This window comes from Halichoerus grypus, chromosome 10 (genome assembly GCF_964656455.1).
Source record: "Halichoerus grypus chromosome 10, mHalGry1.hap1.1, whole genome shotgun sequence".
NCBI classification, from domain to species: domain Eukaryota; kingdom Metazoa; phylum Chordata; class Mammalia; order Carnivora; family Phocidae; genus Halichoerus; species Halichoerus grypus.
Genome location: NC_135721.1, coordinates 82,664,102 through 82,690,622, shown reverse-complemented (window position 1 = coordinate 82,690,622; position 26,521 = coordinate 82,664,102). Strand labels below are relative to the sequence as shown.

At 44.4% G+C, this 26,521-nt stretch overlaps 1 protein-coding gene across 8 annotated transcripts in view; it reads right to left on the bottom strand.

Annotated features, from left to right (window-relative positions):
• Positions 1-26,521, bottom strand: part of ST6GAL2 (ST6 beta-galactoside alpha-2,6-sialyltransferase 2) — an 83,569-nt gene that overhangs the window by 38,224 nt on the left and 18,824 nt on the right. The window contains exon 2 of one of the 8 annotated variants that reach the window (XM_078056706.1): positions 12,506-12,565. The exons of the other annotated variants lie outside the window; for them this stretch is intronic. The gene's annotated coding sequence lies outside the window, so the exon portion shown is untranslated. The remainder of the gene's footprint in view (positions 1-12,505; positions 12,566-26,521) is intronic. 8 annotated transcript variants of the gene reach the window in all.

Below are 26,521 nucleotides of genomic sequence, written 5' to 3'. Positions count from 1 at the left end.
TCCCCACCCTGACAGCTGCTTAATTGGGGCCCATCCCAACAACCTCTCTCTGCAATTGCCTTTATAGAATTCCATTTGGTAAAGCAAAACAGCTGAATTAAGAAGTAGAGTTGGCCCTCTCTTCCCTGCTTTATCAGAACACCAAAGGCTCAGTTTCTAAGGGCTGACAACCATATCAGATTCTTCATGGTCTCCCCCAGGCCCTGGAGGCTGCCAGGAACATACCAGAAGTCCACCTATGATCCTGAATAAGCAATGCTTCAGAGACTGTGGCCGTGGGCCAGTGTTATACCAGAGTGCCTGTGGACTTCAAAACTACACTCAGATAAATGCCCTCCTACTTCATCCCCATCATGAGTCTCTGATGGAATAGGAGGGAAGTATGTTAACATTTCAAATAAAGGAGGAGATGAGGAGAGAGCTTGCTGTTTCTAGATGAGCCTCCAACAGGGAAAGGATGACAATGGAGGCGGAGATGAAAAGTATAAGATAAAATGTAAGACAGAAGGAACCTCTCCTTCATACACTACTGCAACCCATGTTTATTGCTACATTGCTGTGTGGGATAAGACAGTAATAAGAAATGTACCTAACCTTCAGGAATGTAAGCAAAGCCCCCCAAAGAGGAAAAATATAAGGCATGTGTAATAATACTGGAGCTTACTGGAGCCTAACAATGAGCACAGGGCCCAACGCAGGCAGACACTGAATAAATACTGGCTGAAAGAATGACATGAGCCTCTGTGTGTGTGTGTGTGTGTGTGTGTGTGTGTGTTGGGGGCTGGAGGCTGTGTGTTTGGGTGATGGGGTTGGAAGTAGGGAAAACTTAACTGAACAGTGATGCCATTCCAGCCATGGGAGACCTCACAGACCTATCTGGATGTCAGAGCCACAGGTTCTGTGAGAAATGGGGAGGAGTGAAGTTTTCTGAGCAAGGGCGTACTGTGCTGGTTGCATGGACTTTCAGATTTCTGTGTAGCAGGTAAGGGGGACAGGGAGGAGTGTAGGGAGGCAACACGGGGCTCAAGGGGGTCATTAGCAGAAATCAGACACTCAAAGTAGATTGGGAGGAACTCAGAGGGATACTCCTTCCTTAGCATAGGCTGATGGATGCTACTAAAACTCAAAGGCATGTGAGGTGTGACCAAAATGCAACAGCTGGGGTTTGCACTCAGGTAACTCCTATCAAAGTGAGTGATACCTACATAAACCTAGTTACCGTGGAAGCTACACACTGTCTTTGGTGGTTAAAAAGATACGCCAATGTAAGAAAACCACATTTGCTTTGTGGCTCTGTAGCCAATTAAATATGGACACAGATTCGTTGACTCTCTTCCCATTGAGAGGTGGGGTCTACGGCTCCTGTCCTTGCATTTTGGGGAGGGCTCTGTAACTGCTCTGATCAGTTACTGGGCTCAGGGATGCTTCTTAAAATGCTCATTCACAGGGGGAAGCTAGCCACCAACAAAGACATCTCTCTGACCTGAGTCCACCATGCAGCCAGGAAACCCAAGCTCGCCATGTGGAAAGGCCACATGGACTGAGCGATGCCCAGACGCACCGAGCTGTTCCAGCTGTCCAGCCCCCGCACCAAACATGAGGAGTGAAGACGCCCTGTTGCATGTCTAGGTGAGTTGAGCTTTCAGATGACCTAGCCCTGGCCAACCTCTGCCTGCAACTGCAGGGAAGACCCCCAGTGAGAACCTGGCCGAGCCCGGTCTGCCCACAGAACCAGAGTGATAGTGATAGATGGTGGCTCTAAGCCACTAGGTTTTGAGGCGATTTGTTATTACATCAGAATAGACCACTGCGACAGGCGCTAACAGAAATGTGAAATGAGAAGTGCCCCAGATGTTTCCAACACTGGGGCATCCTTGAAATGAGAGTCTAGCTTCTCAGAGACGATTTGAAAAGCTATATTCAATTACATGTATAAGTTGTGGCTTTTAAAAAGTGTTTGCTTTCCCTTGTATTTGCATAAAGGCAAGGCCGTTGGTTTCATTTACAGTCAAAAATCAAACACACATGTACGGAACATGCATTCACCAAGCCAGACACGCTGATGCCAAGAAATTTACATAGAAGAAACAATGCCAGCAGTTAACCTATGTGCCACACCCTGTGCTTAGCACTCTTCCTCCAGTACCTCATTTGCTCCTCCCAGCACCTAGCGAGGTGGGAAATACTGCTATCTCCATTTTGTAAATGAGGAAACAAAAGCTCAGAGAGATTGAGTAACTCGCCCAAAGCCACAGAGGTAGCCAGCCGTCGGCTTGACTCCAGCCCTCACACTTTTAACACTAAGTGCTGACTCCATTCGATCATACCAATGGAAGCTACAAATAAGGCTCCTTAAACTATCTGTGGGGAAGGATCATTTTTACCCCTCCAAACTGTCACAATCTGATACTTTTATATTTCCATTCCTGAATGTCTTGGCAAGGCCCGATTGCTGTAAGAGATGCTAAATGCTTACTACCAAGTTCCGTACACATCTCATCAGGAGCTGGTAATGAACAGTTTGCAGACGTGCACAGTCTGGGGACCACACTTTGAGGAAGAATCCACTAAATGATCTTTCTAAACCTGTCCCACCCCGGAGCACGTGCTTCAAACTGTAATACCTAACCTAAAGATCTAGAAGCTGTTTCCAGGATTTCTACATTTCTATTAGAAATCAGAAAATCACCCTCAATGACAGTTATTCTGTCTTCACCCCAACTGAGCACACTGAGTACAACTCCGACGCTAACCTCTGGAGTTAGCACCGGCCCACGAGTTAAGGACTCAGTCCCAAAAGACTGCCTGTGCTTCAGACCTCAGCCTTAAGTGGGAACCCCAGGCCACCTGTGCATAATTATGAGCGCTTGGCCAGCAATCTGGGAGGTTCTCATGACACCCCTCGGGTTCCATAATTAGCCGGAATGAACTCAGAAAGGCCCTATACTAATGGTTACGGGGTTTTTTGTAAGGTATACACGAAGTTCGAGGCCTTGGGGGGTGGGTCCCAAACAGATTCTCTCCCCTCTGTCTGCGGTGTCGGAGAACATCACCCTCTCCCAACGTCACTGTGCTCATTAACCATGAAGCTCCACCAAGCCCTGGCATCCAGAGATTTTCCTGGGGTTTCATTTGCTAGGCATGCCTGATTGAATCATTGATTTAAGCATGTGATGGAATTCAGTCCCCAGTCTCCTTTCTGCCCCCAGAGGTCAGGCTGGCCCAAGGTCTTGCTGGTGACCAGCCCCCATCCTGAAGCTATGCAGGGACCCACCAAGAGTCACCTCATGAACATAACAAAGACACTCCTGTCACTCAGGAAATTGCCAGGGTTTTAGAAGCCCCATGCCAGGAACCGAGGAAAAAGACCAGACAAATTATTATACCACAATAAGGCTGTAGTTGCTAATTTAAAATGCAGTCTTTTTGCTTCTGGCTGGAAATCCTCATTACTTGGTTGTCCCATACTGAGCAACAGCTCTGGGCGCTTACTTGGTGGATTATTAAAGAATGGGGAGTGGAGGTTCTTTGTTCAGCATTTGCTTGAGAGACTATTTTTAAAACACAGAGTCAGAAGGGGAGGGGTGTGCACAGGATTACTGTGGGGGAAATGATGAAGAGGAAGCCTTGATCCTTTGGGGAGGACCTAGAAACCTCTGGGCCTGGGGTTCAGAGCTGAGGGTCCTGCCTCCCCTCCCCCCATGCCGGATGACAGATGACCCTTAGCTGCTTTGGAACTTCAGAGTGGGAGTATCAGACATACAGACTTCATTATACAGAAACGCCTAGTTCCCAACTGAAGCAAGTGAAGACTTTTTTTTTTCTCTGTGGGGAGATGACAGACATGGAAGGGAGGGAGAGCAGGTCTGGAGAAAAGAAGAGCCTAAAAGGGAAAAGCAGGAGAGAAGGAGCTGTGGTGGGGCCAGGAGCCTGGGGCAGATTTTGTTCTCTCTGCCCACTTTTTTGGGAAGTAGAAGGGTGGGATTTGTGAAGCTCTCTGAGCACCGTGAAAGCACTAGGGATCCCAATGCAATAAGGAGGATTTTTCATTAGGTAAGATTTTGTGGCTTTTGATGCACAGTAATAATAGAAAGGAGTGGGATCACTGTCTCAACTCATGATTAGGCTGAACTTTTAATAATCCAAAAGCCTTCCCCGCAACCTCTGTCACGGCAAACCTTCTGCTGCCAATTAAAGGAACATTCTCCAAAATGATTAAATCGCAAGGCAAGAGCAAATCCTCTGCCAGCAAAATGCTACAGAAATCATTTTACCTATCATGGGTCCCATCATCAGCATCTTTATAAAAATCCAGGTGAGAGAGAGATGGAGGATATCGTCAATGCTATATCCATTGGTCATTCTTGTCCTTAAAAGGACCATACAGCCTAATAGGAAGAAAGGTTCAGCTAAGCAACAGAAAAAGGAAAACAAACAAACAAACAAACATATTTTTTCCCCTCTAATGTGGTATATCTGAAATATTATAATGATATAGCTTAAGCAAAGTAATGTATACTCATTGCTCTATCCCATCATTAGCTGGTGTGATATAAATTGCATCAGGGAGACATAAGAGGTGCATCAGGCGAATCATCTGTCCCCAGGTGCCAATGACAGAGTGTTCCCTGATCTCATGCTCACGTGTGCTTCGTTGGGGCTAGTTTAAGTGACTGAGGCGGTTGAGTTCCTGCCAGTTTTCCCCTGGGAAGAGAACTGGCAGGATAAGAAGCACAGTCAGTGTGCTATGGCCTTCTCTTCTCTCCATAGCAATGCTAACATTATTACCTGGCCGCGCGCTGAGGTTTGCATTCCAAGTAGATGGGTGTTCTCTGCCCACTTGAACTACTGTTTGTCCATCCCCACTTTTCTCCCATTTTCTGTGGCCTTTCTAGACAAGCCTCTAGGAAACCTGTATGAGAACACTAAAGCAATGATCCCAGACACAATGAAAAAAATGATCCACGGCCCGAAATTATTTTGATTGTCTCACTTGCTCAGGAATTTCGGTGCCTCTTAGGCACTAATTCTCAAAGAAATGAGTCACTTTTCTGCATGGATGTCCAAAATAATACAAAAGAGTTAATTCTCCTTGAAATTGTTCAGAGAGACATCACATTTTCCAAAAGGTACCATTCATTACAAGTAGTCACATGAAATTAGGGAAGGGCAAGCCACAGATGAACCTGACAACAATGCAGCGAAGGGTTAATACGGCCAGTGTCTCATTTTGTTCAAGGGTAAAGAGAAGTTAATTCTGGCCTTTGCCACTTGAACTACGTCCCTCTTATGCCCGGAGGTTGACAGGCTGGCTCACCGGTTTTCCTGAATGGAGAGTATTTTTTTAACCCACTTTGATGGATGTGTGTGTTACAGCCGCCATCTGGCCGGGTTTTCTGTTGCTCTGAGAAACACTCGTGTCTGTTTTTGGTGTAGAAGTTGTCTAAAGGATCTTAAACCTAAGTATTTACGTGAACATTGATATAATAAAGAAGATTTAGTCTGTGAGCTAGAGTGAGACACTCATGTGTCTTAATAGCCTTCAGGAGTCATTTTCTTCCCAGATTCATTTTCCTAAAATTAGCTCTTGTCACACACCCAAGAAAACATCAAGGCTGCAGAAGAGGGAGGTACCACCCCCAGCTGGAATGCCTCTACTCTTCACAGCCCCAACGGCTCCTTTCACAAATAATCCCTTTTCTTTCCTTTTCTCATTTTCTGTAAATGCGAGCAAGCCTCCAGACTGCCGCACGCAGGATGCCGGGGCGGGGCGGGGGGGCCCTCTCTAATTCTTTCCCGCTCCAGTCTCAGCCCATTCTTAAGCTAATGTCCAGAAGAACAGAAAGAAGGTCAGCCCGGTCAGTAGGGCCGGGTGGCGGGAGGGCTGCCCGCCTTCTAATGGGTCCTGGCAGAGCGGCAGCTTCATTGTCCTACGAGGGCAGCCCGGCTGGCCCATTGTGAGCCCCGCGGGCGAGGCGGCTCGGCTCAGGCCATGTCTCCTTGGGACCAGGAGCCGCCGGGCTCCATCATGGAGGTGGCCATCCCCTGTGTGAGGAAGGACACTGTTCCCTGAGGGCTGGCCAACTCGAATGAGCTCGCTTGGCAACGGCCTGAGTTTAAAACCCCAGTGCCACAGCTTCGTTAGGGTTGATGCAAAACTTAGACACTTGAATAATCTCAGTGGGGAACAGTGGGGGCTACTTGAGGGTGGGACCACATCACATTCAGTCTCATATTCCCAGCGAACAGTGTAGGTGGTCCCATGGAAGGTTCCTGATGAATATTTTAAATCAATGAAACTTGAATGACTACAATTCATAAAACAAAATAAGTAAGACTGCCCGGCTGGGGCTCCTGGCTGGGGTCAAAGGGAGGGGATGCACTGCTTGCGGGCCTTCCCAGGCCAGCAGGAGTGTGCGGGGGGCGCCCTGCACATGTAACCTGTTGCCATATGGTTAGGTTAGTATAATGAACACCAGTCAGGAGTGGTCGGGGAGATGGAATGAACCAGCAGCAGTGGTACCAGATGCCATCATTTATCAGATGCCTACCATGGGCCAGGCACTACATCAAGCCCCTCATCTGCACTGGCTCATTTTAATTCTTCGTTCCCAGTGTAATCTTTACATCAAACACCATAGTAAACATTATTATTCTCATTCAGTACATGGAGAAACTGAAGCTCTAAGTGGTCCGCTTCATGTACATTGTTCCAAAACCCCTGTCTTTCTGCACTAACTAGATCACAAAACCAGGGGATGCTGCACCATGCTTGAAATTTTAATGAGATATTTTCCTCTCTGCCATAAAGTACTTTGCCAAATTTCAGGCTAGCTCCCAACACTGACTGGGCTGTGTGATCCCCTAACATCCCGTTTTCCCTAACATGTTTTTGTCTGCTGGAGAAACTGGTCTTCCTAGTCAGGCCTTGGAATCCACACCTCCCCAGAATCCACCTGCTCGGCAATCATCAGAGACAGCTTAGCCTCGGCCTGCCAACTGAGTGGATTTTGCCCAGTCAGACCGGGATGCCAATTCGCTAACATTTCCAGGGAGGCTACAGGTGTGAAGGTCCAAGAATCTCAAGGAATTTGTTATCTAGGTAGGAAGACCACAATTCTGACTGCCTGGTTCTCTGTCCCAGGATAGGTGGGTGTACAGAGGAGCGATACATATTAAAGTAATCTTGGGTTACTTCAAACCGGTGCAGGGGGGACGAGGGTTGGACACTGAGGCCCACATTGGTATGGAAGGGAGTTAGTCATTTCTAGCCAGTGGGACAACTGGGCTAAGTGTGCCTGGGGTGGGAATTTGCATGCTGCAAAGACAGGTGACAAGGAATGGAGGGCTCAGGCTGGACAAGGAGGGCCAATCTTAGGAAGACTATGGTATTCTCTTTCTGGGCGCATAATTGCAGCAATAGAGATTTTTCCTCAAGTGGCAGGGCCGATGGGAAATAGTTTAAAAGGCAAGGACTCACATATGTGAGCCACTCTGGGCAGCTTTTAGCTTTCAGAACTTTCTGCAATGAGGTGCCAGGTGCTGCTGGGGCAGAGGGAGGTGGACATGATTCCAGACGTCTATTACTGGTTGTACAGACAACACAAGCTGCCGACTAGCTAGGGTCTGCTGGCTTCCTGAAACAGCATTCATCTGCTTTGGACACAGCGGCCTGTTTGTTTTACGATAATTAACATTCAAATATTTACACTTTACACCAATAATATGCCAAGGCTCATGACTGAAGCTGTAAATTAGCTTCAGCCGTGATGTTTAATAGTCAAGAAGATGAAATGTTGCCTACCTGCCACTGAGATTTGAAAGTTCTACTCTGTTCCTGCAAACATAAGTGGGCTTCTGGGTAAAAGGCTCATTTTAATTCTTCATTCCCAGTGTAATCTTTACATCCAACACCATAGTAAATATTATTATTCTTATTCGGTACATGGAGAAACTGAAGCTCTAAGTGGTCCGCTTCATGTACATTGTTCCAAAACCCTTGTCTTTCTGCACTAACTAGATCACAGTTAGTGATCAGCAGGTGGCTCTTACAGGGAGGCCTCTGTACCAGATGGAGCCACTCCATCCCAGCCTGAGAGGGGTCCAGAGCATCAGTGGGGGCTGGCAGGGACACATGTGTGATGGCAAGGGAGTGCCGGCACCATTCGGGGGACAAGTCAGGGCCACCTTCCGTGGCCTACCCAGTGTTGCAGAGTGATAGTGGTGATGTTACCTATGAGGAAGAAAGGCAATGTATGGTTGGCCGGGAAGCCCTGTGGTCAGACAGCCTGTTCAGAGCTCGCCAGCTGTGTTGTCCTGGATAAATCCTTTGAGCCTCAGTTTCTTTATCCAGTGTGAGTCATAACACTGCCGAGATCCTCACGGCTCTGTGAAATGAATGAGTAAGGCACCGCGTGTGACGTGACTGGCCCAGTGCCTGGCCCAAAGTGAAAGCTACATAAATACAATTTTTTTTTTTTTTTTTTTTAAAGATTTTATTTATTTATTTGTCAGAGAGACAGAACACAAGCAGGGGGAGAGGCAGGCAGAGGGAGAAGCAGGCTCCCCGCTGAGCAAGGAGCCCGATGTGGGACTCGATCCCAGGACCCTGGGATCATGACCTGAGCCGAAGGCAGCCGCTTAACTGACTGAGCCACCCAGGCGTCCCCATAAATACAATTTTTTAATCCCAGTTTTGAGAGTCTGTAAAAGTAAAAAGGTGGTGTAACCAGCATGGATTTCGCTGTATGAGTATTGGCCCCATGTATATACACTTGAAGGTTCACCAGTAGGCATCCCTCTCTTTACATGGTTCCAAACGGATGTGCCCTTGTTTAGATAAACCCTAGCACCTGACTCAAGCTAATAAGTGTGGAATAAACCCCGCCTCAATAATGGCCTCCCTCTGGTGTCACAGTCACAAAAAGCAGAACCTGTCAGGAACTGGATGCCTGAAAAGTATCTTCTAATGGTTCATCGTGTTACTTTATTTTAATTTATGTTGCTATAATTCAACAGATATTTATTAGACCTAATGTCAGGCTGACTATATATCCTATGATACTTTACCCTCGGGGGGAACTGAATGAAGTTCTTGGGGAAATTAAGATTTGAATTCTTGAACACCAAGAGTGAACGATTGAAAAGCATGGGGTAGATTCAAAGTCCAACATGTCTCTTCAGTCCAGACAATGGGGCTCTCACAAGAGCCCAGGAAGAAAGAGCGCTTAGAAGAACCCCCTTTCAGAAAACTTCAAAGGCCCTGTGGGCCACTTGTTTTGCCCATCAAGGGAAAGAAAGTGTTTTCTGTGGCAAGAGCCACATCTTAACAAATCACAGAAATAAAAAAGGCTAACTGCTTTAGATCCATCTCCATAGATCCGCACCAGTAGATCTCAAGTGGAAAGCTGGGGGAAAAAACAGAAGCTGCAGAAGCAAACTCACAAGAGTTGTACCATTTATGTAAGATTTTAAAAGGCCAGTACAAACCTCAGCTAGTAGCTACCTCTGAGGAAGAAGGACCGAGACTTGGATGAGTAGAAGGGACAGAGGACACTTGCATCATTGCTCAAAAATGTCCTTTCTTTTTTTTTTTAGTATATATATATATTTTTAATTTTTATTATGTTATGTTAATAACATAATAAAAATTCTTTTTGATGGCTGCATAATATTCCATTGTGTATATATACCAAATCTTCTTTATCCATTCATCTGTTTGTGGACAACTCTTTCCACAGTTTGGCTATCGTGGACATTGCTGCTATAAACATCAGGGTGCACATACCCCTTTGGATCCCTACATTTGTATCTTTGGGGTAAATACCCAGTGCAATTGCTGGATTGTAGGGTGGCTCTATTTTCAACTTTTTTTTAAAAATTTTTTTATTGTTATGTTAATCCCCATACATTACATCATTGGTTTTTGATGTAGTGTTCCATGATTCATTGTTTACATATAACACCCAGTGCTCCATGCAGAACGTGCCCTCCTTAATACCCACCACCAGGCTAACCCATCCCCCCACCCCCTCCCCTCTAGAACCTTCAGTTTGTTTTTAAAAAATGTCCTTTCTTATAAAGAAAAGATCCAAAGTAGTAAGGCAGAATATTAATAGATTCTAAATCTGAGTATATAAACTCACTTCTTATGTATTCTCTGTGTTTTTAAAAGATTTTATTTATTTGAGAGAGAGAGAGAGAGAGAGAGCGTACACAGGGGGTGGGGAGGGGCAGAGAATCTCCAGCAGACTCCACACCCAGTGCAGAGGCCAACATGGGGCTCGAGCTCACATCCCTGAGATCATGACCTGAAACCAAGAGTCAGATGCTTAACCAACTGGGCCACCCAGATGCCCCTGTGTTCTCTCTCTCTCTCTCTCTCTGAACAGATTTAAACATAACAATTTTACATACAACAAAAGTTGAAAAATAAAAGTTGTTGGGCGCCTGGGTGGCTCAGTCGGTTAAGCGGCTGCCTTGGGCTCAGGTCATGATCCCAGGGTCCTGGGATCGAGTCCCGCATCAGGCTCCCTGCTCTGCGGGGAGCCTGCTTCTCCCTCTCCATCTGTCTGCTTCTCTGCCTACTTGTGCTCTCTCTCTATCTCTCTGTCAAATAAATAAATAAAATCTTTAAAAAAAAAAAAAAAAAAGAAAAGTTGTTATAAGACTCGGAAAAATAAGAAAGAGAAATCATTAATTGTGTTTATATTACATCTCTATTTCCTAATCTCTTTGGCCAATAATTCCTGCTTACTCTCTTAGCACAAAATATAAATCTAACATTTAGATTCTACACTGGATTCCAGCTTGGTTAAGACTCTCATGTGACATCATCATCAATCCAGAAAAGAATAACTTATAGCTATACTGATTTATGAAAGCACAGAAAAGCACTGAGATTCTGGCCCTCACTCTTTCTAGGTATGCGATTTGGGGCAAGTTACTTTGCATTTTGGATCATCAGCTTCATCATATGAAGATGAAAATAACCCCAACTTTAACAGGTTGATACAGAATAACATATTTTAATGAGAAAATGCAAATAAAGTTTCTATTATTGCTACCGTAAGTAGTATCTAAAAATAGCTACTGCATGTGGCCCCAGGCTCTGTGTTAAGCACTGATGGGTGCCATCTTGTTTACTCCTAACTACCTGGGAAGATGGAGTCTCTCTGAGTCCTGTGTTGGCTAAATTGAGGGACATCTCCAGAGGAACATCTTTGGTCTCTGCTCCACCTCTTAATTCTCCCACATACTAGGAGTTCCCAGGCCACTGACAAATAAGGATCATGGTATGAATCTCTGTAGAACCAAACTGAGTTGGCCCTAAGTCTAGATTTGGTAATTGCAGGAAGAAAGGTGGGGGATTGGCAATCCAATGTATTCCCCACACCAGGCACAAATTATGCATGGCCATCAGTAATGCATGTAATAATTTAACCTCCATCTGTCTGACATTCGTGGTATCTTCTAAAGTACTGAACAGTGGTTATTTCAGTGTCTCTCAAAACCTATGATCTAGGAACTATGGTGAAGCCCATAATATAGATGAGAAATATGAGTCACAGTGAAGTTACTTAAAAGTCCCACCATTAGCATGTGTTGGAGCTAGGATAGTACCTGGTAAAATTGTAGCCAGTCAAAGTGAGGACAATGATAATGCTTGCTCTCCTTACCTCCCAGGGTTGTTGAAAATACCCAAGAAAAATGCATTAGTAGGGACACTTAAAATTAGATGTCCTACAAATTCATTCAGTTTTCATGACATAATTATAAATATTTAGATTCCATTATTATATCAGAGTTATTTTAGTTGATTTTTTTGTCCTATAAAATGTGTGTAAATCAAAAAGATGATCCCATTATATATACATTAAAAAAATCACCTTGGCAGATGTAGAGGTGCCAGGGAAAATCATAGATGGTGAATATTTTTCTGAGCAAGTAAAAATGGTAATAGTTTGCTTTGTAAGGCTATTTAGTGGCTTTAGTAATACAGCCTTTAACACTGCTGAAATTTGGTTTTAAGAACGGAACTTTTAAAACATTATTAAGAGAAAGTGTCAAGTTGTTAATGCCCTAACACCAAGTTCCTTACTATAGGACACATTTTCCACTGAAGTAATAGGATAAGGCAGCCATGTCTTCAACATGCGTTAACTTTTATATTAAAACACATACAAACACACATTATGGAGTCAAATATAAAACCAACTTGAAGATTTAATAGAAAACATGAGACTTCAAAGAAATTTCTCGGTGCGGAGCTTTCAGTGCTGCCCTCTGAACTTCAAAGCTGAATGTCCTTTGCCCTACTGGAAAGGTCTGAGCAGCTGGGATGAGACCCAAGCAGGAGGGCCCCAGCACACCGAAGACTAACCTAGAAAAAGTTCAAATGTTTCCTCTCTGGTATGCTTCTCTAGTTTGCATTTTTCAAAGCCTGTAGAAAAATTCCAGATTATGAAATAATTTCTGAGGTTTCTAATTCTGAGGATTGGCTCACCCTTAGAATATCTTCCAAGCGCCAGCACACCGCAGTCACGACCACTGAGTCACGGTTCCCCTGCGAACAACAGCAGAGATACTTTCTGTACCTAGGAGCACAGTGCTGGTCTTCTGTCACTTCACTCATTCATTCGTTCTACAGATAGCTGGGCACCTACTACATACTACTATGTCTACCATGCTGAGCAAATCAAATATTACCTGTCCCCCCATCGAGCTTACCGTATGGGAAAGACAGAAATCAAGTACACCAATCTTGCAGGATGTTGTGCAGTCTTAACTGATTTTTTTTTTACCACATTCCCTTTTAATTCATGACCTTCTTCCATTCACCAAGATAAACATTAAGACCTCCCATGCCCAAAGGAACCAGAAGGCGGTGATGTCAATGCTTGCCTTTAAAGTTCAAAAGCTGGTGCGCCTGGGTGGCTCAGTCGGTTAAACCTGTGACTCTTGGTTTCGGCTCAGGTCATGATCTCAGGGTCCTGAGGTTGAGGCCCGCATCAGGCTCTGCCCTGGGCGTGGAGCCTGCTTAAGATGGTCTCTCTTCCCTTCTGCCCATCCCCTGCTCTCTCTCTCTAAAATAAAGAAATTATAATAAATAAGTAAATAAATAAAAATAAAGTTCCAAAGCTGTATTTCAAGGGGAGGGAAAGGGCAGGACAAAAACTGGGAAGCATACTTGCTGACCCAGTTTTCTCCTGCCCAAACGGAGATTGAAAAGATCTCCCAGCTGATGGAAAAGGAGAGTGGGAATTGAAACAGAACAACTGGCCCCTGGCCAGGGCCCCTGAAGATGGTTTTAGTGTCAATGCTAAGAGGAAGAGGACAACAGAACTCTAGGTAAGTTTGTAGAAGAGATCTTGCCGTACTCTGTGCCTCAAACCTCAGGCTGTGGAGGTAGCGCAGGGTTGGCTGTGTGAACCCAAGTTTTCTGTACTCAGAATGGCAGGGAAGAACAACCAACTGTGGCCCCCAAAGTAGAGAGGTAGAGAGAATCCACAGACACAGAGGGGACATGCAGCATGGGCAGGGGGACTAAAGGGGACAGTAGAGAGCACTGTCCTGTAATGTACTATAAGGCAGAAGGCCAGGCAGCTAATTCAGTGCCCAGTCCAAAAGGCATGCACCTTGATGCTAAGGACTAGACAGTTTCCCTGAGGTCATGAAGCTGTCTAAGTTAGAGGAGGAAAAAAAAGAACCTAAATTAAGAACCCATGTTAATGTCAACTTTGGTTACTTTAATCAACTAGAAAAGGTTAGCTGAATTGGCAGTTAGATTTTTCCAACGCTGAGTGGAATGGGTCTCAAAATACAGCTTAAGTTGAATTGAGATAAGTTGCATTTCTTGAACACTTCTGGACTGAAAATATACACCTGCTATGTAAGCATATGGCTAGAAGCATGCTACGTTTTCTATCTCCTGACGCTGCCCACATTTATATCCATCGTGTGGGTTTCTCCTCTGACCTGCAAACCCATATAACCAACTACTTGTGTGACAGTTCCTCTTAAGTATTTCCTCACAATCTCAAACCTCACGTGTCCAAACCAAACACTCGTTACTTTCTTTTCCTCCCTTAGCCTTTCTCCATCTGGTAAACGGTGCGGCCATTCACCCAGGTGCCTGGGTCAAAGGCTTTGGTTTATTCTTGCTCCTTCTTTCCACATCCAGTCCCAACCTGCAGCCCTGATCTGAAGTAGGCAGCCCTGACCCTAAAACATACCTGCACTCGCACAACTGGTGCCCTTCTCTACTGCCCCGAAGTGGTCCGAGCCACCTCTCACCCGTACCCGTGCAATGACCCTGGGGCCGGTCTCCCTGCTTCCATCCTGCCTGTCCTCTGTGGATGCTCCAGGAGGCACAGTGAAACACTTCAAGTGGGAATTTAATGTCGCCGGGTCCCTGGGGTCAATTCTCTCTTCCCTTTCCTTCATGTACGTGGTGTGTGTCCCCAGTCATCTCTCGGACCTCATTTCCCACCGTTGATCCCTCGCCGTCCCCCCTCCTCCAGGTCCCTGCGGCCTCCTGCGCGCTCAGCTCCCACCCGCTGCAGGGCCCGTGCCCGGGCCCGCCCTGCTCCCTGCCCAGGCCCTCCCTGCTGCCAGCAGCCATCCTCCAGAATCTGACCTGCCGTCCTCCGGTTTTATTAAAGTCTCCGGTCTATTCAGAAGGGCTTTCCCTGCAACACTCATCCTCTTGACCTCTCTCGGCTGCCTTTGTCTTCACTTTTGGTACTGCTCACCACTTGATATGTTGTATGTTTAATGTTTTTCTTCTCCAACAGACCCTAAGCTCCAGGAGGGGGACCCGTCTTTCCTCAGTCTCTAGATAGTGCCTGGCACACAGTAAGGGCTCGACCACTGCAGGAGTGAGGTGGGGAAGGAATTGAGAGACTGTAAGACAAAAGACTTTGGGGCATAATTCAGGCTGGGGAGACTGGGCAGGTCATGTGGAGGCAGTAAAATTTAAGCTGAGAACAAACGGATGGTGAGAAGTTAGGTACTGGGGGGCCGGGTGCGTTTCAAGTGGAGGAATAGTTGCTGTGAGCGATAGGGCAGGTGGGAATGTGCACGTCTGTACTGTAATTTGGCTGAGTGCACAGGTACACAATAAATCCTCTTTACAAAGATCAAACCACTTGTTACTTAATCTGCAAACACACTGTGAGACAGAAATGCTGGCTTCTATGAAATATACTATCAAGAACTTGTGAGAAACACTGTAATTTTAATGCCTTTATCACATGTAATGACATAAATAAAAAGCAGTGGGTTTCAGCCTCCCCATCAGAGCTCAGTAAAAACCTCTCACAGAGAATTTTAGCTAAAACCCAACCACATACAGTTGGGATATGGGTTCTGGAAGTTCATTTGGTGACGGATGGAACTAGGAAGACGAGAGAAACACGAAAATAATAATATGTCCACATCCACCCAGCCTTGATGGATTGCACAAAACTTTTGCAGGGCCTTGGCAGGACTGCTGACGAGGAACCACCGCCAACACTGGAAACTCAGAGGTCAGCCCCACTCCTGAAATGTCAGGGACAAAAAAGGAAGGAGGGATGGAAGGGTGAAGTCCAGAGTCATGGCGAAATCATCAGAATATGAACTTAAAGCAAACAGGATGACACAGGACAACACAGCGCATTGAGGCAGATGAAAGATGGTGTCTGTGTCTCTGGGATGGCACCACGAATCATAAATTGTTCTGATGAATTCTGCTGCAATATCTATGCTAAACAAGTGCTCTGGTATCTAACCCCCATCCTCCCCAGCCCCCTTGCTTTCCAGCTGTAATTTTTCTCTGGTCTGCAAAAAGCTCTTTTATCTAATTTGTAAATAAGCCATGGCATATTAGCTGCCCACCTACCCTTGATGGGGACACACACACACACACACACACACACACACACAAACACAAAATGCATACCTTAAGCCTTTATTATATGTTCAGGAACTGTGGTGGGGATTAAAAGAACAATGCAACTCAGTCTTATCCTTCGCGATTCTATAATTTAATGGAAATAACTACTAAGGTTGTCTTCATGGTACCTTTGTCAGCCAAGAACATTTCACTATTAAAGAGAATATATGTTCGTTTATTTTTATTTCTTACTCTTATGAAAATATACAAATAGTACTACACTTGGGGTATCTCTATCTAATTTCCATGCTGAGGAAATGAAAGTTCTGTAACAGATTAAAAAAATGACTGATCCAACATTTATTCACTCAACAAACATCTCTTGTAAGGCACACACTCAGACATAAAATTATTAGCGATTGTACCATATACTCCATGTGGCTTAAATGAGATGCTAACACCAGAGCACCACAGTAATAAAACCGTATGGATCTTTATGTTTTCTCTCACTCCACTGTGCATTTGCTCATTTTATTTCTGCTCTTGGCAAGATTTAAATAAAGGCTTTTTTTCCTTTGCTCTACAAATGTTTGCAGCAACTATATTCCACTGACTTAACACAGCATTAACTACAGTACAAATATATGCTCCTCAGATTGCTTTTGGAAAAAGGAAAATGTTTATGATCTCTGTCACAGAAACACTGAATTCATCAGTCTAAAATTTATTTAAAATGTCAGATGTGTTTGATAAAAATCTATAGCAGGAATTCATTCCTGAACAGTGTGGAGTGACTACTTTGAATTAAAAAGAAAAGAATATACCTTAAAGTATGATCTGGGTCTCTCAAAATATAAAGTTCAGGTCAAGCTATGTGGACGACTGTGAGTCTACACTGCATCATGTGCTAGAAAAGCATTTCTGACTTGGTTGCCCCCCTCATTTTAGTAAAAATTGTAGTTCTGATTCTATAAGTGAACAAAATATCAGTTCTCCGTAGAAACAAGTGAGAGGCATGTGCCAAGAGGAGCGTAATTTCATCCTGCTTTATGGTGCAGGCTCTAAAAAGAGGCAGGACAAAAAGAAAACCACATTTCTAGATGGAGGCAGGACAGTCAAGAAAAGTGACTCCACATTAGAGAAAACAAATAATTGAGCTATTTTAAGTCTAATTAATGTGATGCATAAAATACATTTCTGTTTTCCCCCAACCCCACGATGAGTGAATACAATAATAGAATCATGAGTTCATGGCTCACAAGGTCAATGTTATTTGTCTTGGAAAAGCGAAAGAACATGAAACCAGTGGTGACATTTTCTCGCTCCATGCTGGAGACTCGAGAGCATTCGTAAGAGCTGGGACGACATTACAAGGATGCCAACTTTCTCTTTTTACCAACGAGGAAGCCATGGTGCAGGGAAATGAAGCGCATTACTTGTGTTGCAAAGCTAGCTGGAGGCAGACTACTCGCAATACATTCCTTGTCATCTGAATAGATCGGATCACGGATTTTACTTCTAGAGTGTTTTAAAGTTCTGTAGCTGAACAGAATGCTGCCAAAATTGGGAATGAGGAATCTGAAGAATATGCCTACATTGTAGTGTCTCTAGAATTGTTCCAATGGAGTCCAAAATATTCTGGAGAGTACAGGTGGTCCCCTATTAAAGGCACGTTTCTGAGGCTGGCTGCAGAGCGGATCACCACAAGGTGGCATCCCGGGCACCGGGCCAGCGGCCCCCTACAGGCACCGTGCACCCGAGGAGAATACATTGGCAAGTACCGAGAAGTCTGGGTCCTCAGCCTGCTGATGGTGGGGCCTGGCAGTGCTGGATTAACCTCTGCCATTCTCATTTCTCGCAACTATGGAATAAGAAGAGCAATTAACTGCTCTGAACACCTCAAAGGGTAAATGTGGGGATAGACAGAGACTGGGGATAAAAGCAATGGGAAGCTAAGAAGAGCTTTTGTCATTATTATGTGCGTGAGCTTTCTTCTTACTGGTAGAGATGGCACAGAAGCTACAGAACAAATGCTTGGTGCAGTCTTGGAGTCTCTAGGGCTGCATGTTCAAAAGGACACCTCCTAGGTTCCACTGCCAACTTGCTGAACCAAAATCAGCGGGACAGGACCCTGGAGCCTGCACTGTAGATGCTTCCCCTCGGGCCGCTCGACCTTGCCCTTGGCCTTGCCAGGGCTGCAATGAGTGAGCGGTGAGCGGTGGGTGAGCAGAAACCAGGGAGACTGGGAAGAATGGGCCGCTGCATTCCAAGGCAGTTTGGTAGGAATTCCCCAGGCTCCCCGCTGATGCTGGTTTGACCACAATTTCCTAATCCTGTCACTGCTAACAAAACCAACCTGCACCAAAACACCTTAGATCCAGGGGCCACACGCACACATCTACATGCCTTTGAAGAGCGTCACCTTTTTTCTGAGCCAGCTTTGGCATGCCTCTCTGACGTTCCCTCATTTCCCGCGCTGCCCCAGGACTTCGTACATACCCATTCCTCCCTTGGGCAGAACCTCCGCATGACCAATGGGTGGCACATACCTGACTTTCAATGCTTGATGTGCACACAGATGAATAAAGAAAAAAAATACGGTATTCACTACAGTTACAAAAATCTTACCATAGCATTAGCAACACTATTTCCTTTTACAAAAGGCATTGGAATTTCCATTCTATGGGGAAAAGATAATGAGTTGAATTACAAACACCTACATTCAAAAACTTCTATATAAGTTTCTTCTGTTATTAACCATATCAACGTGGGTAAGTTATTAAATCCCTGACTAGTTTCTTCAATTGCAAAACTGAGGTAACATCACACAGCTTAGCCAGCCTTTAAGAGGATTTTAATTGACCTCTATATGAAAGTCAATTAATGTACTGCCAGGCACAGATGTTTCAAGAATGTTCATTCCTTCCCTTTTTCCTTTTGCACACTTTCTAATTGGTTCTATACTGCTCTATAGAACTTGTAACAAACCTTCCAAAAGAAACTTCTAGGTCAATTTCATTCTTACTCAGTAATGTGCTGATAAATGTTTGACAATTGGCTCTTGAGAAAGAGAAGGGGAAGTGGAGAGCTGATTTTTGGCATCTACCCCTTTCCTTGCTGTACGTACTTCTGCCATGGCCAGTTTCAAACTACTAAGGTGACATCACCAAACACGGAGCTGGTAAGAGACACACAGAAGCTCAGCATTTGCTAGTATTAGGACCATGCAGACACAGCAGATGTAAACAACTTTAAGAGCATGGGTGATAATAAAATTGAAATAATTAGGAAACAGTGAGTGTTGAGAATTGACTACCTTTGTTTTTAATGTAGTTTAACAACTGGCTCACAAAATTCCTGAATATTCACGCGCCAGCTCTCACACACCACTGTATCTTACCTCATCAAGAAAAAGTTGACTACAGGGGTATTAACTCCAGGGCATTAGATTTTTCAGACTATAGAAAGGGCTTTATTTAATTATTTTTAAAGATTTATTTCTTTGAGAGAGAGCATGCACGTGCACACATGGTGGGGGAAGGGCAGAGGGAGAGAATCTCAAGCAGGCTCCCTACTGAGTGGGAAGCCCCACATGGGGCTCAATCTCAGGACCCTGAGATCATGACCTGAGCCAAAATCAAGAGTTGGACGATTAACTGACTGAGCCACCCAGGCGCCCTAGAAAGCTTTAATTATGCAGGACCCTTCAAAGAGATGTGGCGAGGATATGCTTAGAGTTCCTACAAGGGTGAACTCAGGCTACAGAACAGTACGCGTCTATATGGTGCTGATATAGTGTCCCGTGCGTGAGTTCCACCGGACACGGCGGTCAGAAGGAAACTCGATGGTGCATCGTGCCGGGCCAGCACCCAGCCAGCATGCTGGTGATAACAAAACAGGTTTATTATCACTCTTCTTTCCATCTTGTCCTTATTACATACATTTGCAAGTCTTTGTTTTTATCTTCAGTCCCTTCCATTTGTAAGACACTCTGCCACGATGTGACAAGATTTAGTATCCATGTTGGACATCTGACACTCACTTTACAGGGGAGAAAACGAAGGCACAGAGGAAGGAAGCAAGTTGCCCACAGGGAAAGAGGTGTGGGGCTGGAAGCCGTGTTTCAGAGTTTTATAAAACCACTTTGCTCTTCAAAGCCCTCAAGGCACATTTTATTTTCTTAGGCATCTGTACAGACACTGAATCATTTCAGCAGAGATAATAAAATGTATTTGTGACTTACAATTTTTTTTTCTGCCTGCTCCATTCTAGAAGTGGCATTTCATGACTCCAGCTTGCCTCCACACTAGGTTATCTTTCCAACAATAGAACTGTCTTGTTTGAAGATTTGCGCAGTAGTTCGAAGTTGATGAAGAATGAACTTTTAGTAAAGGCATACTATGTACCAAGTGTGGGACTTCATAACCCACAAGCAGGGCCTCATTTAAACATAAATACAACCTATGAGTTAGGTCATATTATTGCTTGATTTTATCATGAGGAACAGGTTCCTTGAGGAACCTGTTCCATTCAATTGGGGCGCTTGGGTGGCTCAGCGGGTTAAGCATCCATCTTTGGCTCAGGTCGTGATCCCGGAGTCCTGGGATCGAGCCCCGCTTCTCCCTCTGCCCTTCATCCCACTTGTGCTCTCTCTCTCAAATAAATAAATAAAATCTAAAAAAAAAAGAGAGAGAGAGAGAGAGAATCCATTTGATGTCAGCCATCAGGGCCAGCCTCCCGGGCATGTGACTTGTGCGGTGTGATAGGTCCCCACACTGAGAAGGACCAGGTTTGCATTCACGTTCTCCTGCCTTGGTCTTAAAGTTCTTTTTTTTTTTTTTTTTTTTTTAAGATTTATTTATTTATTTGAGAGAGACACAGAGCGAGCAAAAGCAGGGGGAACTGCAGGCAGAGGGAGAGGGAGAAGCAGGCTCCCCGCTGAGCAGGGAGCCTGATGAGGGGCTCGATCCCAGGACCCCGGGACCATGACCTGAGCAGAAGGCGGCTGCTTACCCGACTGAGCCACCCAGGCGCCCCGGTCTTAAAGTTCTTAATAATAACTTTGTCTTTGAGTCTGTGTTTCCCAAGTAAAATCTGATGGGAACATGGGACAAGAGGACAACGAAGCATGAGTGTGAGCAGAGCAGGTAGGTATAACATGTGTGTGATATGGGTGCCCCCCCTTCCTTGCCATGCCATTCACACACAGCATGCGTGATGCCCCTCGAGCCCACAATGCACAGGAGTTTAGCATGACTCAAAATGCGGACACAGTAAGCATGTTACCTCCGTGACTAAGTAGGGGGATCTGGCAGCCCCGAGCAGCCATGCTTTGTTAGAGCTGGAACTGGCTTCAAAAGCAAAAATAAGAAACACAGTGGCCCAAGGGCCCTATCATGTCCTTTCTTATTTCCCTGGATGAGCCATCCACATGCGCTAAAAATGATGACGTATAGTAAAGCCCTTCCTTCCTTCTTGGAAAGCTGAAGTTGGTGGAATGGGCATGTGTCACGAGCCGAAATAAAAACAGCTGAGTTTGTTCTGAGCTGTGTTTCCACTGTTCTGGTAAGAACAAAACATGTAAGCGTGTGCCAGCCATGAAGGACACATTGTGCAATCTTGGTGATTCTGCACAGGTGTTGAATGCTCTTATATTTGCATTTAAAACTGGATTGCGCAACAGAAAGATGAATGGTAAAATTCATGCTGATCATTAAATTTTAATTTTTCTTTACTTAGAACATTAAAAACACCATGACAAGTCAAGACAGAGAAAAAAAGGGAAGGGAGGGAAAAAATGTGTTGTTTTGGTGCTGATAAGGGCATTTTCGCCCCCATGCATTTTGAATAAGGGGCCCCACATTTGAATTTTGCATGGAGTCCGTCCACCAACCCTGGGGGTCACGTAGCACGTAACTGACAGAGCCAGGGTCCGAACCCAGGCTGACTCCAAAGCTCTGCTGCTTTGATACCATCTTAGTCAGCCTCTCATTAAAAGCAACAGGGTTCCCACAGTTTCGGAACATTTTTGTCATTATTCCACTTGGTAGAAATCTGGACATCTGACAATTAATTGTTTATTCCCTTTGGCTTTTCTTTTTTTCTTCTTGTTTTCTCCGAATCATTTAGGCTGTATTTTCTCTATTCACTGAGCAAGTATTCACTCTGAGCCAGGAACATATAACTGTTATCCAACAGAGTCTCAGCAAAGCATACAATTTTAGAGACAAAGAGGGCGAAGTCATTTCTAAGAACCTTAATAAAAACAAATAAATGAGGAGTTTTATGTAACTTCAAAGTCTTTCTGCTTCTTTTCCCCAATACTTAATTACCTCCATAACCGGAGGCTGCATTTTATGGCAGGTGTAATCCTTTAGGGGACTGGGCTGGTTAGGACAGAGGAGGGACTGGAATGAGCACTTGGCTGCTAAACAGGCATTCCAGTGCAGAGACGGAGTGTTGGGTTGAACATCAAATGCGGATGAGAAGCAGCAGATTAAAATTCTGTGTGCTTGAGTCCCACGGCGAACTCAAAGTCAGGGAATTTCCATCCCAGGACCTTTCTGCATCCTTAGGACGCCCAAACCATTTACTGGGTTAAGTTACCTCAGCCAAAACTCACTTCAAAGAATAAGGTATTATATAAGAAGGAAATGCAATAGCAAAACCACCACCACCACAACAAAAATCCCCAAACCTTTAGGAGGGCTGATTTAGCAAGGGCCAAAAAAATTTGCTAGACCTGCAGCAAGACCATTACCTTTGACTACGGTGTTGTGGTTCTAATAATAGCCGTAGGTGACCCCCTTCAGCCCAGGAAAGATGTGCTGGTTGGTACTTAAGCATACTGTTTGTCAAAAAAGCCCCAGATGATTTACTCTCATTTTACAAGGGAAGAACCTTAAGAACAAGAAGCAGAAGAAATCACAGACCTAAATCCAAAATGCAGAACTATAAAATGCCTAAAAGATAACACAGGAGAAAATCGTGATGACCTTGGTATGGCAGGGACTTGTTAAATACAACACTGAAGGCATGATCTATGAAAGGAAGAGCTGATAAGCTGAGCTTCATTAAAATAAACAGCTTCTGCTCTCTGAAAAACAATCTCAAGAGGATGAGAAGACAAGCTACAGACTGGGAGAAAATATTTGCAAAAGACACACCTGATGGACTGTGATCAAAATTATACAAAGAATTCTTAAACCTAACAATAAGAAAATAAACAACCTGATTAAAAGATGAGTGAACAACCTTAACAGACAACTCATCAAAGAAGATATACAGATGGCAAATAGGTGTAAGCAAAGATGCTCCACATCCTAAGTCCTCACGGAAACGCAAGTTAAATGGTTTTTTTTTTTTTAATTTATTTATTCATGAGAGTCAGAGAGAGAGAGAGAGGCAGAGGCAGAGGGAGAAGCAGGCTCCCCGCCTAGCAGGGAGCCCAATGCGGGACTCGATCCCAGGACCCCGGGATCATGACCTGAGCTGAAGGCAGACGCTTAACCATCTGAGCCACCCAGGCCCCCCGGAAATGCAAGTTAAAACAACCACAAGATACCCATACACAGAACGGCTGGAATCCAGAACACTGACACCACCAAGGATGGGGAGCAACACGAACTCCCATTCATCAAGTGGTACAGCCACTCTGGAAGACAGTTTGTCCATTTCTTAGAAAACTAAACATACTCTTCCCATATGCTCCGGTAATCATGTTCCTTGGTATTTATTAGAAGGAACTGAAAACCCAAGTCCACACAAAAGCCTGCACAAGGATGTTTATAGCAACTTCATTCACAATTACCCAAACTCGGAAACCACCAAGGTGTCCCTCAGTTGGCTAAATGCATAAATAACCCACTGGATAATATGAACAGATAAACTATGGTAACCAGACGATGGAATGTTATTCAGCACTAAAAAGAAAGGAACTCTCAAAGCGTAGAAAGACAGGAAGGAATCTTAAATGCACCAACTACTAATGAAAGAAGCCAGTCTGAAAAGGTTACAAACTGTATAATTCTAATTATATGACATTCTGGAAAAGGCAAAACTATAGAAACAGTAGATCAGTGGTTGTGGGAGTTGGGGGAGGATGTTTAGAGCAGTACAAATACTCTGTGTGGTCCTCCAACAGTGGGTACACGTGGACACACATTTGTCCAAACCCCCAGGAGGTGCAACCTCAGGAGTGCACCCAATGTGAACTACAGACTCGGGGTTACAGTGATGTGTCAGTGTAGGTTCATCAACTGTGGGGGCTGCCGGCGGGGGAGGCTGTGCACCTGCGGGGGCAGGGGGTGGGGTGGGAAATCTCTGTGTGTTCTGCTCAATTTTGCTGTGAACCTAAAACTGCTCTGGAAGTCTTAATTTAAAAAATGTAGAAATAAAAGAAAAGAAGAAGAACTCATATAAACCCCCCCACCCCCAAAGTGGAGGGTCTGGAATGTGAGACAGTCTATTGAGTCCAGGCCCATCTCTCTCCCTGGGCTGCCCTCTATGGTTTACAAAGCACTTTTCACACACTGTGCAACTCAGTGCCATATGGATTTTGGATTAAATGTCCAATTCTGACCTCAGTTACACTGAAAATAAACTTTTCACAGGTCATAAATTTTTAGAACCTGCCATAGTAAACGAAATATCTGTGTACAAGTCCCAAAGCAATGACAACTGTCCCAAAAACCTCCAGCCGTGGTTCAATAGTGCTTGCTGTTAATGCGCAAGTCCTGACATCATGTGTCACGCAAAGGGATGGGAGACCAGATGTGGAAGAGAGGTAGGGAGAGAATCCGACACGCAAAAAACTGTCATCAATCTATCATCAGTGTAGAAATGGGGGCTTAAGAGACAATTAGAAGGGGGGCGGAGCAAGATGGCGGAGGAGTAGGAGACCTGGATTTCGTCTGGTCTCAAGAATTCAACTGGATAGGGATCAAACCACTCTGAACACCTACAAACTCAATAGGAGATCGAAGAAAAGAATAGCAACAACTCTCTGAACAGAAAAGCGACCACTTTCTGGAAGGTCTTTTCTGATTTGTTTAGAGTATATTTTCTAGGGACGTTGTTACCCTGTTAGCATTTTGTTCTCTCATTAATCTATTCTCCTCTGGACAAAATGACAAGACAGAAAAAATCACCTCAACAAAAAGAACAAGAGGTAGTACTGACTGCCAGGGACCTACTCAATATGGACATTAGTACGATATCGGATCTAGAGTTCAGAATCATCACTTTAAAGATACTAGCTGGGCTTGAAAAAAGCATGGCAGTTATTAGAGAAACCCTTTCTGGAGAAGTAAAAGAACTAAAATCTAACCAAGTCGAAATCAAAAAGGCTATTAATGAGGTGCAATCAAATATGGGGGAGCTAACTGCTAGGATAAATGAGGCAGAAGAGAGAATCAGTGATATAGAACACCAAATGATGGAAAATAAAGAAGCTGAGAAAAAGAGAGATAAACAACTACTGGATCACGAGGGCAGAATTCGAGAGATAAGCGACACCATAAGATGAAACAACATTAGAATAATTGGGATCCCAGAAGAAGAAGAAAGAGAGAGAGGGGCAGAAGGTATACTGGAGCAAATTATAGCAGAGAACTTCCCTAATTTGGGGAAGGAAACAGGCATCAAAATCCAGGAAGCACAGAGAACCCCTCTCAAAATCAATAAAAATAGGTCAACACCCCAACATCTAAGAGTAAAACTTACGAGTCTCAGAGACAAAGAGAAAATCCTGAAAGCAGCTCAGGAGAAGAGATATTTAACCTACAATGGTAGAAACATTAGATTGGCAACAGACCTATCCACAGAGACCTGGCAGGCCAGAAAGGACTGGCAGGATATATTCAGAGCACTAAATGAGAAAAATATGCAGCCAAGAATACTATATCCAGCTAGGCTGTCATTGAAAATAGAAGGAGAGGTAAAAAGCTTCCAGGACAAACAAAAACTAAAGGAATTTGCAAACACGAAACCAGCCCTACAAGAAATATTGAAAGGGGTCCTCTAAGCAAAGAGAGACTCTAAAAGCAACATAGACCAGAAAGGAACACAGACAATATACAGTAACAGTCACCTTACAGGCAATACAATGGCACTAAATTCATATCTTTCAACAGTTATCCTGAATGTGAATGGGCTAAATGCCCCAATCAAAAGACACAGGCTATCACATTGGATAAAAAACAAGACCCATCGATATGCTGTCTGCAAGAGACTCATTTTAGACCCAAAGACACCCCCAGATTGAAAGTGAGGGGGTGGAAAACCATTTACCATGCTAAAGGACGCCAAAAGAAAGCTGGGGTGGCAATCCTTATATCAGGCAAATTGGATTTTAAACGAAAGACTGTAATAAGAGATGAGGAAGGACACTATATCCTACTTAAAGGGTCTATCCAACAAGAAGATCTAACAATTGTAAGTATCTATGCCCCTAACATGGGAGCAGCCAATTATATAAGGCGATTAATAACAAAAGCAAACAAACAGATCAACAACAATACAATAATAGTGGGGGACTTTAACACCCCCCTCACTGAAATGGACAGATCATCTAAGCAAAAGATCAACAAGGAAATAAAGACTTTAAATGACACACTGGATCAAATGGACTTCACAGACGTATTC